This window comes from Hibiscus syriacus, unplaced genomic scaffold (genome assembly GCF_006381635.1).
Source record: "Hibiscus syriacus cultivar Baekdansim isolate YM2019G1 unplaced genomic scaffold, ASM638163v2 tig00110480_pilon, whole genome shotgun sequence".
Taxonomy (NCBI): domain Eukaryota; kingdom Viridiplantae; phylum Streptophyta; class Magnoliopsida; order Malvales; family Malvaceae; genus Hibiscus; species Hibiscus syriacus.
This window is the reverse complement of record NW_024062756.1, coordinates 587,020-601,483: the sequence shown is the minus strand read 5'-3', so window position 1 is coordinate 601,483 and position 14,464 is coordinate 587,020. Positions and strand designations below refer to the sequence as shown.

Sequence of the window (14,464 nt, the reverse complement as noted above, 5' to 3'; positions counted from 1 at the left end):
CAACAATACCCCACTATAAACCAGAAAAAAACCCCTCTAAAAAATGCAAAGACCCAGAGAGAGAGAGAGAGAGAGGAGAAGGTTTGATTTTTGAATCTGATTGTGATCGTTGCTATAGTGTATTTAATATCTTTTATTTGTCTGTTTCCGGCATTGTTTGAGATTGGACTACTTTTAATAAACTTCTTTTTTGTCTTTGAGTTTTCAAACTTGAGCTGAGCTGCTGCTTGTGTTCATAGTTTTGGTAACAAAAAGATGGGATTTCTGTTTTTTTTTTTAACTTATAGAAAAAATATTGCTGATTTTGTAAGTAACACTGCCTTGCAGGTTTCCAATTTACAGTAATTTTTTTCTTTCTCTTTTTGAAATCTGTGGTTTGTTTGGATCCTGATAAACATTAAACATTTCATGTGGATTAAGCTACTGGTATGCTTTTGGTGCCTGTGAACGGTTGAGTGCTTTGATCTTCAAGGAAAGCCAAAGCAATTTCAGGTATTCTTCCGGAGCTTTAAATTTCCTTAATATATGTTTGTTTGTGTTCCACCCTTCTGCTAGGAAAATTCTTGACCCTTTGCCTTTTTACATCAAATCATGATATCAAAGATCTTTACCATGATTTTTTCATGGATAAAAGTAAAGTTGGTGTTGATTTTCTTTTTCTTTTTTTTTTTTTTTAATTTTCCAGTCACTTACCAATTTAGTCCCCAAATTTCAGTCCTGTAGAATCCAATTCCACTTGGTTTGCAAAAAGGGTATTCTGGTACTTTCGTGAAATATTCATGACTGCTCTTGATTAGGCTGCGATTTATTTAGTAATTAAATAAAAGTAGATTCTTTTTAAGATAATGTATTCTTTTTAAGACTCTTGTCGGGCATCTTTAGGTGCTTCAAGCTTTGTATCTGTTTCCTCACTTATTCATTTTATGAATTTCACTTGATACAGCTGAAGTGATCATTTTGATCAAAATTCATACCAAAAATCATGGGAGAAGGTTCTGGAAATGGCGTTCCGGCTGAGAGTCGGTCGGCCGAGGATTGGTTATCGCACGCCCAAGAGCTTGTTCCGATGGCGCTTGATAAGGCAAGGGAAGTGAAGCTGTTTCCCGGTAGGTGGAAGATGATTATTTCGAAATTGGAGCAAATCCCTTCGTGCTTATCGGACTTGTCGAGCCATCCTTTCTTCTCGAAAAATGCTCTTTGTAAGGAGCAATTGCAGGCTGTTTCTAAGACAGCGAAGGAAGCGATTGAATTGTCGGATTTATGTCTGAAGGAGAAGTATGAGGGGAAGCTTAAGATGCAGAGTGATCTCGATGCATTATCGGGGAAGTTGGATCTGAATTTACGTGATTGCGGACTTTTGATCAAGACCGGTGTGCTCGGCGAAGCTACTTTGCCTTTATCTTTTGTCGGCTCTTCATCGGAATCCGAGACGGCGTCATATGGCCATCTAAAGGAGCTGCTTGCACGGCTTCAGATCGGGCATTTGGAAGCGAAGCACAAAGCTCTTGACAGCCTTGTTGAGGCCATGAAGGAGGATGAAAAGAGTGTACTGTCCGTCATGGGACGGAGTAATGTCGCCGCTTTAGTCCGGTTGTTAACCGCGACTTCTCCCAGTGTCCGGCAAAAGACCGTGACTGTTATCTGTTCACTTGCGGAATCCGGGAGTTGCGAGAGTTGGCTCGTGTCGGAAGGTGTGTTGCCGCCTCTCATAAGGCTTGTTGAATCTGGCAACACGGTTGGTAAAGAGAAGGCAACGATTTCACTGCAGAGGTTATCGATGACTGCCGAAACGGCCCGAGCAATCGTCGGACACGGTGGGGTTCCGCCACTGATTGAAATCTGCCAGACCGGAGACTCGGTTTCACAGGCTGCAGCAGCTAGTACATTGAAAACATATCGGCTGTCCCTGAGGTTCGACAAATACTAGCCGAGGAAGGAATTATAAAGGTTATGATGGATCTCCTCGAACACGGAATCTTGTTGGGATCTAAAGAATACGCTGCGGAGTGCTTGCAGAATCTCACTGCCGGCAACGAGAGTCTGAGGAGATCCGTTATCACCGAAGGCGGAATTAAAAGCTTATTGGCATACCTCGATGGTCCTTTGCCCCAGGAATCTGCAGTCGGAGCCCTGAGGAATTTGGTTGGATCAGTTTCAATCGAAGTTCTGATATCACTCGGTTTCCTCCCTCGATTAGTCCATGTGCTTAAATCCGGATCGCTCGGCGCACAACAGGCTGCTTCATCCGCCATCTGCAGAGTTTGCAATTCCGTGGAAATGAAGAAACTAGGGTGAAGCAGGGTGCATCAGCCTTCTTATTAGAATGCTCGAGGCTAAATCAAACAATGCTCGAGAGGCGGCTTCTCAAGCACTCTCGAGCTTGCTGTCTATCTCTCCGAATCGTCGAGAAGTAAAAAAGGACGATAAAAGTGTGCCAAATCTAGTCCAGTTGCTGGACTCAAGTCCCCAAAATACTGCAAAAAAATATGCAGTTTCCTGCCTTGCATCGCTCTCGACCTGTAAGAAATGCAAGAAGCTTATGGTATCGTATGGAGCAATCGGGTATCTGAAGAAGCTGTCGGAGATGGAAATTCCCGGTGCAAAGAAGCTCCTGGAGAGGTTACAGAGAGGGAAGCTTAGGAGTTGTTCAGCCGGAAGTAGAGGAAGAAGCTTCTTTTGGTATGGTGTTATGTTTCATTGTCTGAATGAAACCAAGTAGTTAATGGTATGAAACCAAGGTGCTCAATAATTGTTGTATGCTATCAATGTATCAATGGTATGAAACCAAGTAGTCTTCTGGAAACTATAATAATAACTATTATTCGGTAAAATATGAAATAAAATTAAAAAGTTTATATGTATAAGCTTATATTAGTAAAAGTTCTCTTAACACTCTGATCATAGTATTCAATTTGTTAATTTTAATTTTAATTTTAAAATTTTAACTCAAATTTTATATGGTAAACATTTCCAATCCAAACTTAAAATTAATTTAATTTTTCTTAAAAAATTTTAAGTTAAAACTTAAAAATCTCGATATTCAAAAATAAAATTTTAAATTGGGAGTTTCATACGACCATAAAAAATTCTAAACGATTTCAATCCAAACTAAAAACTAATTCAAATCTTTACAAATTTAAGTTAAATTTTTTTGATCTCAAAATAATTCAAATATATAATAATTAGATATCTCAATATTTAAATCCGTAAACTCTTAAACAAATTAAACATAAAATAACAAACTCAAAATAATTAAAACCTTAAATAGTTTATTATTTAAAAATTAAAATAATAAATAAATATTTTTTCGATATTTCAATATATTTATAATAAATTATTTTTTACTGATTATATATTTGATAATAATCCATTTTGTAATGCGTCCTTCCATATACGCACTCAAATATTACACTAACCGCCAAAAGAACGGTCAAAGGTTGGTCAAAGATCCGCCGAATATCTCTAATGCAGTCTTTTTGAGCCCCTGTAATTGCTTGTAAGATATATAGGCCTTTGTCGTCCTGAAATTCTTCATTGAAGCACATTTTTCAAAACTATTCTTTCATCGAACCGTCTTTCCCGACTATGAGTTCTTATCCAAGGCATGCATTTGTAGTATGTAAAAGTTATTTCTGAAAAAACTCTTTTATATGCAAGAATACTCTGTATTACACCATTTGCAGCCACTGTTTCCTGGTGAAAGTGGTGTCGATCAGCTAGTGGAAATTATTAAGGTGTACGTCGATGGCTCCTTCATTACTCTTTTTACTTTTCGTTCTGTGTTTCTTTCTTCTTAATATTTTTGCTTTATGCTATCAGAAACTGGGAACACCAACTAGAGAAGTGTCGCAACCGTCTTTCGGTTGTGCCCCGGAATTGGGCTTCGACTTAAAAAATATAGATTGGAGTCGCCACCGATTATTTATTTAAAATAAATAGGTTAATCGGATACCTTATACCTTACCTGATCTGCGTCTTACCAAAGATATGTCAGATTCGGGAGTCGGTTACAGCTAAGGAAGGATTAGCACCCTTGAACTGCCCTTTCGGTACTATATAATTTCCAGTTGTCTTTAATTAAGAAAGTTGTAAATTTAAATTAAAATGTAAAATGCCGATCCAAATTACTTACCTTAGATTGCTTAAATTGTACCCTTAGAAAATCAAGACACATATTAGATAAAGAATGCAAATAAAAACACCTAAGGTAAAATGGAAAACAAATAAGATGAGGAAAATACAGAGTATAAAAATAATGTATATGGTGGTAATAACGATAAAGATATAAACAATGGGAAAAATAAAAAGATATATATAATAGTAATAAATAAATAAAACTAAAAACTAAAATAAATCACCATAACCAAATATGTACATGTAAAATAATAATAAAAAAAATAATGAAAATAAAATAAGAAAATATATATATATATAACAATAATAGAAAAAAAAATTGTAACATAATAGCGTATAAAGTAAAACACATAAAGTTAATACAAACATATAATAACATTAATACCATTTATATAATAGCTAAATAAGAGGGAGGAAAAAATATAATAAATAGAAAAAAAATAAATAATGTAAATAAATATGATAATAAAGAAGTAAAAAATAGGGTAAAATACAAAATGTGTACATATATACATATATATATATATATATATATATATATAATATAACACATAAATGAAATAATACTATACTAATAATAAATGTATACGAATGTATAAAAAAACTAATAGTATAAAATATATATAAATATTATAATGTAATATAAAAAGGTAATTAAACTAATGTAAAAAATAATAATAAAGAAGTAAACAAATAGGGTAAAATACAAAATGTGTACATATATACATATATATAATATAACATATAAGTGAAATAATACTATACTAATAATAAATATATACGAATGTGTAAAAAAAAAACTAATATAATATAAATATATAAATATTATAATGTAATATAAAAAGATAATTAAAACTAAAATCCCGAGAAAGGACTAAAATGAAAGAACTGCAGGCTAGAGGTCAAAATTCAAAGCAATATCAGGGTCAAGATAAATCTTTAGAAGCTGCGAGGGACCAAAAGGGTAGTTTACCCTAATTTATTGCAAAACGCGGATCTGATATAAACGGATCAAATGTTTTTTTTCATTTCATTTTCTCTTCTTCTCTCGCCCGAGAGCAACCCCATCTCTCTTTTCTCTGCCTTGTTCTTCAGAAATGAAGAACACAGGCAACATTTTCCAGAAACCAACCGTTGGCCTCCTCGCGCCGCCTCGCCGACCGCCTCTGATCGGCGCCGGCTGCCAGTCATCGGCGGCAAAACCCAAAAAAATTTTACTTTTCCAAAAGCTTTTGAATTCCCTCTTCAAAAACCGAAAGATTTTTTTAAAAATAGGCCTACCGGGGTGTAGATCTCGAAAACAAGTCTCGAAAAAAAAAACCCATATGGTCCTCGGCCGTTCGTCTTTTTGGTCGTTTCCAAGCGAAAAACCCAGCAACAAATCAACATGCAACGATGAAGCACAAACCAAGGTAAAAAAACGATACCTTTTTATTATTTTTCGAAAATATTGACAAGTGCTTGAACTTTCTTGGCTATTGTGTGTGAGTAGTTGTTACACAGTGATTTCGTGTGTGAATCCAGTGTCAGATCTCCCCTCAAATAGTTTTGATTACATGTATTTATAGGGTTCGAATGCCTCTCTTTTTGTGTTTGATTCCTAGTAGAACATTAATGCTAACAAATTGTTGTTCATGGTTGAGAATCTTGCGCCGGAGAACTCGGATTGACCGAAAAAAGCTGCATGAGGCGCGCGAGATGGGGTTTTTTGAGGCAACACTGGAGTGAGAGTCTGCTAAGGTTTGGGAAAACAATCCCTAATTCGCGTCTTGGGCCCCTGTTGAGTCACGTGTCCTTTGCAAAACGGGCTGCTGTAATAATTGTGGGCCTGTAACCAAAAATTAATATGTATAAGATATAGCATAGTACATACATATATAGTATATATACTATAAGTTATAAATGATAGCATGTGTAAATGCCATATGCTCGGACAAAATATGTGTCGACAGCTGCCCCTCTTTGCTCGTTATCGTGCAACGAAAATATAGCAAAGATTAAAAGACGCAAATTTTGTTCATATCGAATGTCCTCTAGTATGGAGTGGAAATCCGACATTTAACTGATTCGTCACTTGAACTGCAATATGAAATGGCTCCCTCATCGTGAAGTTGAACTTGCATTGTCTGGAGTCCAATATCCTTCGTTGTGAAGTTGAAATTGGCTCTGAAATTGAGAAATGTTTGTTGACAAGCAGCGGTCCCTTCGTCGTGAAGTTGAACTTGCGTTGTCTGGAGTCCAATATCCTTCGTTGTGAAGTTGAAATTGGCTCTGAAATTGAGAAATGTTTGTTGACAAGCAGCGGTCCCTTCGTCGTGAAGTTGAACTTGCGTTGTCTGGAGTCCAATATCCTTCGTTGTGAAGTTGAAATTGGCTCTGAAATTGAGAAATGTTTGTTGACAAGCAGCGGTCCCTTCGTCGTGAAGTTGAACTTGCGTTGTCTGGAGTCCAATATCCTTCGTTGTGAAGTTGAAATTGGCTCTGAAATTGAGAAATGTTTGTTGACAAGCAGCGGTCCCTTCGTCGTGAAGTTGAACTTGCGTTGTCTGGAGTCCAATATCCTTCGTTGTGAAGTTGAAATTGGCTCTGAAATTGGGAAATGTTTGTTGACAACCAGCGGTCCCTTCGTCGTGAAGTTGAATTTGCGTTGTCTGGAGTCCAATATCCTTCGTTGTGAAGTTGAAATTGGCTCTGGGTAAAACCTGCAAAGATATGCATATATGTGATGTTATGGATGTCATGGTCTTAGGTATGCCTAAAATGTATATGCAACATATGTTATTCTGAGCTCTGGAGAGTTCTCCGGTGGCATGTCGTTGTTGACTCTTGAGCTTGAAGTTCCGATCTCTGATCTTGAATTCTTCAAATGTTTGATGATTTTTTTTTTTTTTTCGAAGACGCTCCTCAACCATCTCAAGCATGTGCATGGGCCTTGATCGGCTTCTGGGTACCTGTACTTTTCAATGAATCTTTGTACAGTAATATGCGATTACCTTTCATAAAAATAAATAAACCATTAGGTTTAAATCTAATTCAAGATGCTCAAAAGGAATTGGAGGAAAGATGGTCTTTATTCATAAGGGAGGAGAATAACAAATAATACATGGCAAACATTCTAGAAAACGAATACACAATGATGTGTAAATGAATGTCTTAGATCTCGATAACGTGGGCACTTCTGAGCTGAAAAGCCGTTTGGTGACTTTGAATGCAGCCTTTGCCAAAGGATCTTTGAAAATGCGACAACGTTTGGGAGAGTACAACATTTCTTCGATTTGTTGAGTTCGTAGAAGATTCATGTGCCGGGATGTTTCCACCGTTAATATCCAAATCGCCCTTTCCGGGTTTTCAACTTGGACCCATCCTTGGTTGCAAGACGCCCTTTGCGGGTTTTCATCTTGAACCCACCTTATCTTCTTTCTTCTTTTTCTTTTTTTGATTTAGGGCGCCCTTTCGGGTTTTCACCCTAAACATTTTTCTCTTTTTTTTTTTTTTTTTTTTCAACTTAAGACGCCCTCTCGGGTTTTCATCCTAAGCGAAGTATTTCTTGACTGCGTCCGAGTTAATGGGATGTGGCAGCTCAGGTCCGTCCATTTCAGCCAGGATAAGGGCTCCTCCGGAGAAAGCCTTCTTCACGACATAAGGTCCTTCCCAATTTGGCGTCCATTTTCCTCGGAAATCTTTCTGGACTGGCCAAATTCTTTTTAGCACTAGATCCCCTTCACGGAATATTCTCGGGCGCACCTTTTTGTCGTGTGCTCGGATCATTCGTTTCTGATAGATTTGACCATGATGCATGGCTTTCAGTCTTTTTTCATCTATCAGATTAAGCTGATCATATCTGGATTGTGCCCACTCTGCATCATCTAGTTTGACTTCTGACAAGACCCTGAGAGACGGAATCTCGACTTCAATGGGTAGCACTGCTTCCATTCCATAGGCTAGTGAAAATGGAGTTGCCCCAGTCGATGTACGTACCGAGGTTCGATAAGCGAACAAAGCAAAAGGCAACTTCTCGTGCCAGTCTTTGTAGGTTTCAGTTGTTTTCTCCACTATCTTCTTAATATTTTTGTTTGCTGCTTCTACTGCTCCGTTCATCTTTGGTCTGTAAGCAGTGGAATTGTGATGTTTTATGTTGAACTGTTCGCAGGCAGCACTCATCATCTTGTTGTTCAAGTTTGTTGCGTTATCGGTGAATCCTTTCAGGTAGACCATACCGACATATAATTTCTTTCTTCAGAAACTTGCAAATAGTGGATTGAGTGACACTGGCGTATGACGCAGCCTCTACCCATTTCGTGAAATAGTCAATTGCTACGAGAATGAAACGGTGACCATTCGAAGCCTTCGGATGGATTTGCCCGATAACGTCCATGCCCCACACGGAAAAAGGCCATGGTGACGTCATTACATGAAGTGGATGGGTGGAACATTTATCTTGTCTCCATAAATCTGACATTTATGACATCTCCTAGCATAGTTGATGCAATCACTTTCCAGTGTGGACCAAAATATCCGCATCTCATTATTTGTCTTGACATCATATGCCCATTTGCATGTGCTCCACAAACCCCATCATGTACTTCTTCCACTATCATTTTTGCCTCTTCAGCATCGACGCACCTTAACAGAACTTGGTTATGGCTTTTCTTGTATAAAACCTCTCTGTCAAGGACGTATCCAGCTGCCAACTTTCTAAGGGTTCTCTTATCGGTTTCGGTGGCTTTCTCTGGATAACTCCGATGCTTGATATACTGCAGAATGTCGAAGTACCAAGGCTTAGTATCTTTCACTTCTTCAATTTGGTAACAATGAGCTGGGTACTCATACGACTGCATGTTAATTGGCATCATTTCAGACTCCCCGCCAGCCTTGAATGTGGCAGCCAAGGTAGCTAAAGCGTCAGCCATTTGATTTTCTTCTCTAGGCACGTAGTGGAAGGTGACTTCGTCGAACTCTTCGAGCAGATCCAACACTAGTTTTCGGTAATCTAACAGCTTTATATCCTTGGTTTCCCACTCTCCTCGGAGCTGATAGATTACTAAGGCTGAGTCTCCATACACCGCAAAGTCTTTATATTTTGTCCCAGTGCAGCCCGAATTCCCAAGACACAGGCTTCATATTCTGCCATGTTATTGGTACAATCAAAGTTCAGTCTGCTGGTAAATGGGTAGTGACTCCCTTCTGGGGAGACTAGAATTGCCCCGACGCCATGTCCTAGTGCATTTGATGCCCCATCGAAGTGCATCTCCAGGAACGTCCGTTGAAATGCTTGCTTCCTCTAAAGATATGGCCATTAAGTCCTCGTCCGGGAAATCAAAGTCCAGCGGCTCATAGCTCTCATCAGTTCTGCTTGCCAAAAAAATCGGATATGGCGCTGCCTTTTACCGCTTTCTGGCTCACGTATTCGATGTCAAATTCAGACAAAAGCATCTGCCATCGAGCTAACCTTCCGGATAGAGCAGGTACACCCATCATGTATTTTAATGGGTCTAACTTGGAAATCAGCCAAGTGGTGTGATACAACATGTATTGTCGAAGTCTTTTTGTAGCCCATATCAGGGCACAACAAACCTTCTCAATAGGAGGATATCGGACCTCGCCATCGGTGAACTTCTTGCTTAAGTAGTAGATGGCTCTTTCCTTCTTCCCAGACTCATCGTGTTGACCCAGAACACACCCCATGGAGTTCTCGAATATGGAGAGATACAAAAACAGAGGTTTTCCTGGGATAGGGGACATCAGGACAGGAGTGTGAGACAAGTACTCTTTTACCTTCTCAAATGCAATCTGACAATTTTTATCCCATGCTCCAGGGCTATTTTTCCGGAGGAGACGAAAGATGGGGTCACATTTGTCGGTTAACTGAGAGATGAACCGAGCTATGTAGTTTAGTCTGCCCAGAAAACCTCGGACTTCTTTTTGGGTTCGTGGTGGAGGTAGATTCTGGATAGCCTTAACCTTATCAGGATCGACCTGTATGCCTCTCCTGCTGACTATAAAGCCTAATAGTTTTCCAGATGTTACCCGAAGGTACACTTCTAGGTTTAGTCTCAGTTGGAACTTTCTCAATCTCTGGAAGAGCTTCCTCAGATTCTTGATATGTTCATTCTCGGTTTGTGCCTTGACAATCATGTCGTCGACATAAACCTCGATTTCTTTGTGCATCATATCATGGAACAGGGTCACCATAGCTCTCTGATATGTTGCCCCAGCATTCTTTAATCCGAAAGGCATCACTTTGTAACAGAAAGTTCCCCACATTGTGACGAAAGTGGTCTTCTCCATGTCTTCGGGATGCATCTTGATCTGATTGTACCCCGAAAATCCATCCATGAATGAAAAGTAGGCGTTCCCGGCTGTATTGTCCACCAGAGTGTCTATGTGTGGCAGAGGAAAGTTGTCCTTGGGACTGGCCTTATTAAGGTCCCGGTAATCGACACACATGCGTACTTTCCCGTCCTTTTTCAGCACAGGCACTATGTTGGCCACCCACTCAGGGTATTTGGCCACTTGGAGAAAACCGGCATCAAATTGCTTCTTGACTTCTTCCTTGATCTTAAGGAGCATTTCTGGTCGCATTCTTCTCAGTTTTTGCTGCACTGGTTTGAATTCTGGTTTGATTGGCAGTTTGTGAACTACCATATCTGTGTCTAGTCCCGGCATGTCTTGATACGACCAAGCAAACACATCTTCGTACTCCTGAAGTAAGGCTATCAGGTTTTTTCTTGCTTCAGTCGAAAGAGTTGTGCCGATTTTAACCTCCTTTCGATCTTCCTCAGTGCCCAAATTTAAGATTTCGATCGCCTCCTCATGTGGCAGTATTTGCTTTTCTTCTTTTTCTATCATTCTCAACAATTCGGTAGGCAAGTTGTACCCTTCTTCATTATCGCATTCTTCAAATTCCCCAAGACAAATAGTCGATTCAAAATCCACCTCGGATCAGGGTCATTAGTGCCCACATTATCATTATCTGGGAACCTGAAAGGAGGAAGATGTGTATGTGTGAGAGGATAATATCCCACACGGAATGGTCAAAAACTAACTTTGAGAGTAACTGGAAATGAAGTACTGGAATGAAGGAGATAGAGAATGAATTCAAACATAAAAGAAAAATTTGTTTGCCATGAAAAAAATGCATCTTTTATTAAACTTAAACAAAACATTTATTCACCCTTACAAAAGATCACCTATTGCCCCGGGTATAGGCCAATAGGGATAGTTCGAATATTACTCTGAAAGATTCTTGTAAACCACAGGTAGTTCTTCCACCGACCAACTGCTAGGCACGAACCCATGTGGCGGAAGGCATATCCCGGATCTATCTCCGTTGTCAACCTCTTCTGTGGTCACGACATTAACGCTCAGATCTTCCAGAGCCGTTTCTAACTCGGATGTGGTGGTCTCAAACACATAACCACCTGACTTGAATGTTCTGAAAAGCGGCGGGAATGTCATGGGCTTCCTTTGAAATTCGTTCCCAGTCAATCTGGCCAATCTTCTCTCCCGGTTCTTTTGGATCTCCTTTCTCTTTTCATGATAACTGGGCTGAAAACCGAGCCCAAATTGGTCTAATTTTGTGATAGGAATGACAGGATTGATCACCCCTTGCAAATATTTCCCAAAACCTCTCCCGGTTCTGGCGCCTCGGCCTAGAGTTTGCTTGATCTCCATCCTTGTGCATTTGGAGAGTCGAGGTCTTGGGATTCTTTTTCCTTCTGCCACAAATGTGGCATTCACAAACTCCAAGGAGCGGAACGAACATTCTACCGCTTCCTCGTCTACTTCGATGTATGGAGCCTCCGTGGTCACGCTTGCCACGATATCTTCCTCAGCGTTGATAATTACCAAGGCCCCGTTAATGACAAATTTAACTTTCTGGTGCAACGTGGAGGGTACTGCACCTGCTTGATGAATCCATGGCCTTCCCAAAAGACAGCTATAGGACGGCATGATATCCATCACAAGGAACTCAACATCATAGGTGGCTGGTCCGATGGTCAATGGTACCTCAATCTTTCCGATTACCTCTCTTTTGGTCCCATCAAATGCTCGGACCACATTCTGACAAGCTCTCATATGAGAGGTATCTATTGGCAGCCTCTTCAATGTAATCAAAGGCATCACGTTTAAGGCTGAACCATTATCGATTAAGACACTTGGTAAAGCGTGCCCCTTACAGTAGGTAGTAATGTGTAATGCCTTCGTTCGGCCTCTTCCTCCTGATGGAATCTCATCATCTGAAAACGAGATGAGATTATCAGCTTGAATATTGTTTACCAGTCGATCCATCTTGCTGACTGGTATGTCTTGTGGCACGAACGTTTGATTAAGGACATTCAACAACGCTTCTCGGTGTGCTTCCGAGCTTAAAAATAGTGCTAGCATTGAAGTACGTGTAGGTAAGTTGTGGAGCTGTTCTACAATGTTGTACTCGCTGTGTTTCAAGATCTTGAGGAACTCTTTAGCTTCTTCCTCCTTTATAGGTTCATTGACAACTAGCACATCTTCCTTGAACGGTTCCAGTGGTCTTTGCCCCACTTTACTATTACCTCCTCCGGAAGTACTCACCTGACATTCGTACTTCCATGGCACTTGCCGATTGTCCTTATATTGAAAAGGCCGCGGTGCGGAGATTACCACCTTGGCTGGTGTTGTCACTGTCATACTTGCCTTAGGGGTAATTATCAAAGGGCTACCCCTACCAAATTTTCTATCTGATGATTCTCCGGTGGCACAAACATCTGCTTCCCAAGAATCTTGAATTTCTTCGTAAAATTCCAACTCCTTTCGATCCATCATGAGCTGGACTAACAATCTAAACTCTGGGCAATCTTGCACTTTATGCCCTTCTTTGTTGTGGTAACAACAATGGTTACCATCTTCGTTTTCTATCGTGTCTGAATATGGTGCAAGAAATCCTGCCTTTACCATTTGGCTCCATACCCAAGCCAAAGGAGATTTAACCTCTGAAACACTCAATTTAATTTTCCTGCCCCCTTCGGTAGTAACGGCATTGATTCCTGTCTCTTGATGATTGGGCAAGGGATTCTGGCGACATTTGGTGCTCCGGAGTTGAAAGTGATCCAATTCTTGTTTCTCATCCGTTGCACAAGTCTCTTGAATGCGAGACAACTTTCAATCGAATGCCCCTGCACACCGCCATGATATTCGCAGTGAGCGCTCTCATCATACCATTTCGGGTAAGGGGGATTTATTGGATTCATAGGATAAGGCGACACTGCATGGGTGTCGAAGAGCTGTTGGTATAATTCTTTATACGTCATGGGAATGGGGTCAAACTGCTCCCTTTCCCTTTCTCTTCTCGGTTCTCTCTGGTTCTGTCTAGAAGTACCGGAGGGTACAGCTGCTGTGGAATTTGAGCTTGAGATCGTAACCCCCTTGTTGACGTTGTAGGTGTTCACATTGTTGATCTCTCGCTCCTTGTTTTTCGTGGAAGGCTTTTTACTGGAGTCTCCTCCCTCAATCTTTCCTTGTTTAATGGCCAACTCGATCATTTCGCCGGCCATGACTAAATCTGAAAAACTCCCCGACGTGATTGCTACCAAATGCCCGAAGTAAGGTGCCCTCAGGGTCTGTACAAACAGCTTTCTAGTTTCCTTTTCATCCAAAGGTGGATGAACTTGCACAGATAAATCCCTCCATCTCTGTGCGTATTGTCGGAAACTCTCATTGTGTTTCTTCTCCAGGCTTTGTAACATGACCCGGTCTGGTCTCATATCGTTGATATGCTTATACTGCTCCAGGAAAGACTTGGCTAAGTCTTTCCACGTCTTGATATGAGTTCGGCTAAGCTGGTTGTACCACCGAATAGCTGAACCGGACAGGCTCTCCTGAAAACAATGGATCAGGAGTTGATCATTCCCTCCATATCCTGTCATCTTTCGACAGAACATAGTGATATGGGCTGAAGGGCAGCTATTCCCGTCGAACTTCTCAAACTCAGGAATTTTAAACTTTGGTGGAAGCACCAAGTCTGGAACTAGGCTTAGCTCCAATGCGTCCACTCCATAATAATCATGGTCTCCCTGGACCATCTTTATTTGATCTTCTAATATTTTATCTTTTCTTCCATCTTTTTGGCTTTATCTTCCTCGTCAAAGTCTGGGACATTATAATCATCCGGATGATCATCAGGGATGATTGTAGAAGTTTGTATCTTCACAGCAGGTGCAACTTTTGCTTTGGTAGCGAATGAGTCCCCGGGTAGTGCTGCTTTCCCTTTAGTAGCAGATGCGTCCCCGGGTAATATTCCGGGTGAGAGAACCACTTGCGGGGTTGGTGGTATGGCCACCCCCTCGGAAGAGAT

At 40.4% G+C, this 14,464-nt stretch overlaps 1 pseudogene; it reads left to right on the top strand.

Moving 5' to 3' along the window:
• Positions 1 to 2,719, top strand: LOC120128403 (annotated as a pseudogene).
• The last annotated feature ends 11,745 nt before the right edge of the window (positions 2,720 to 14,464 follow it).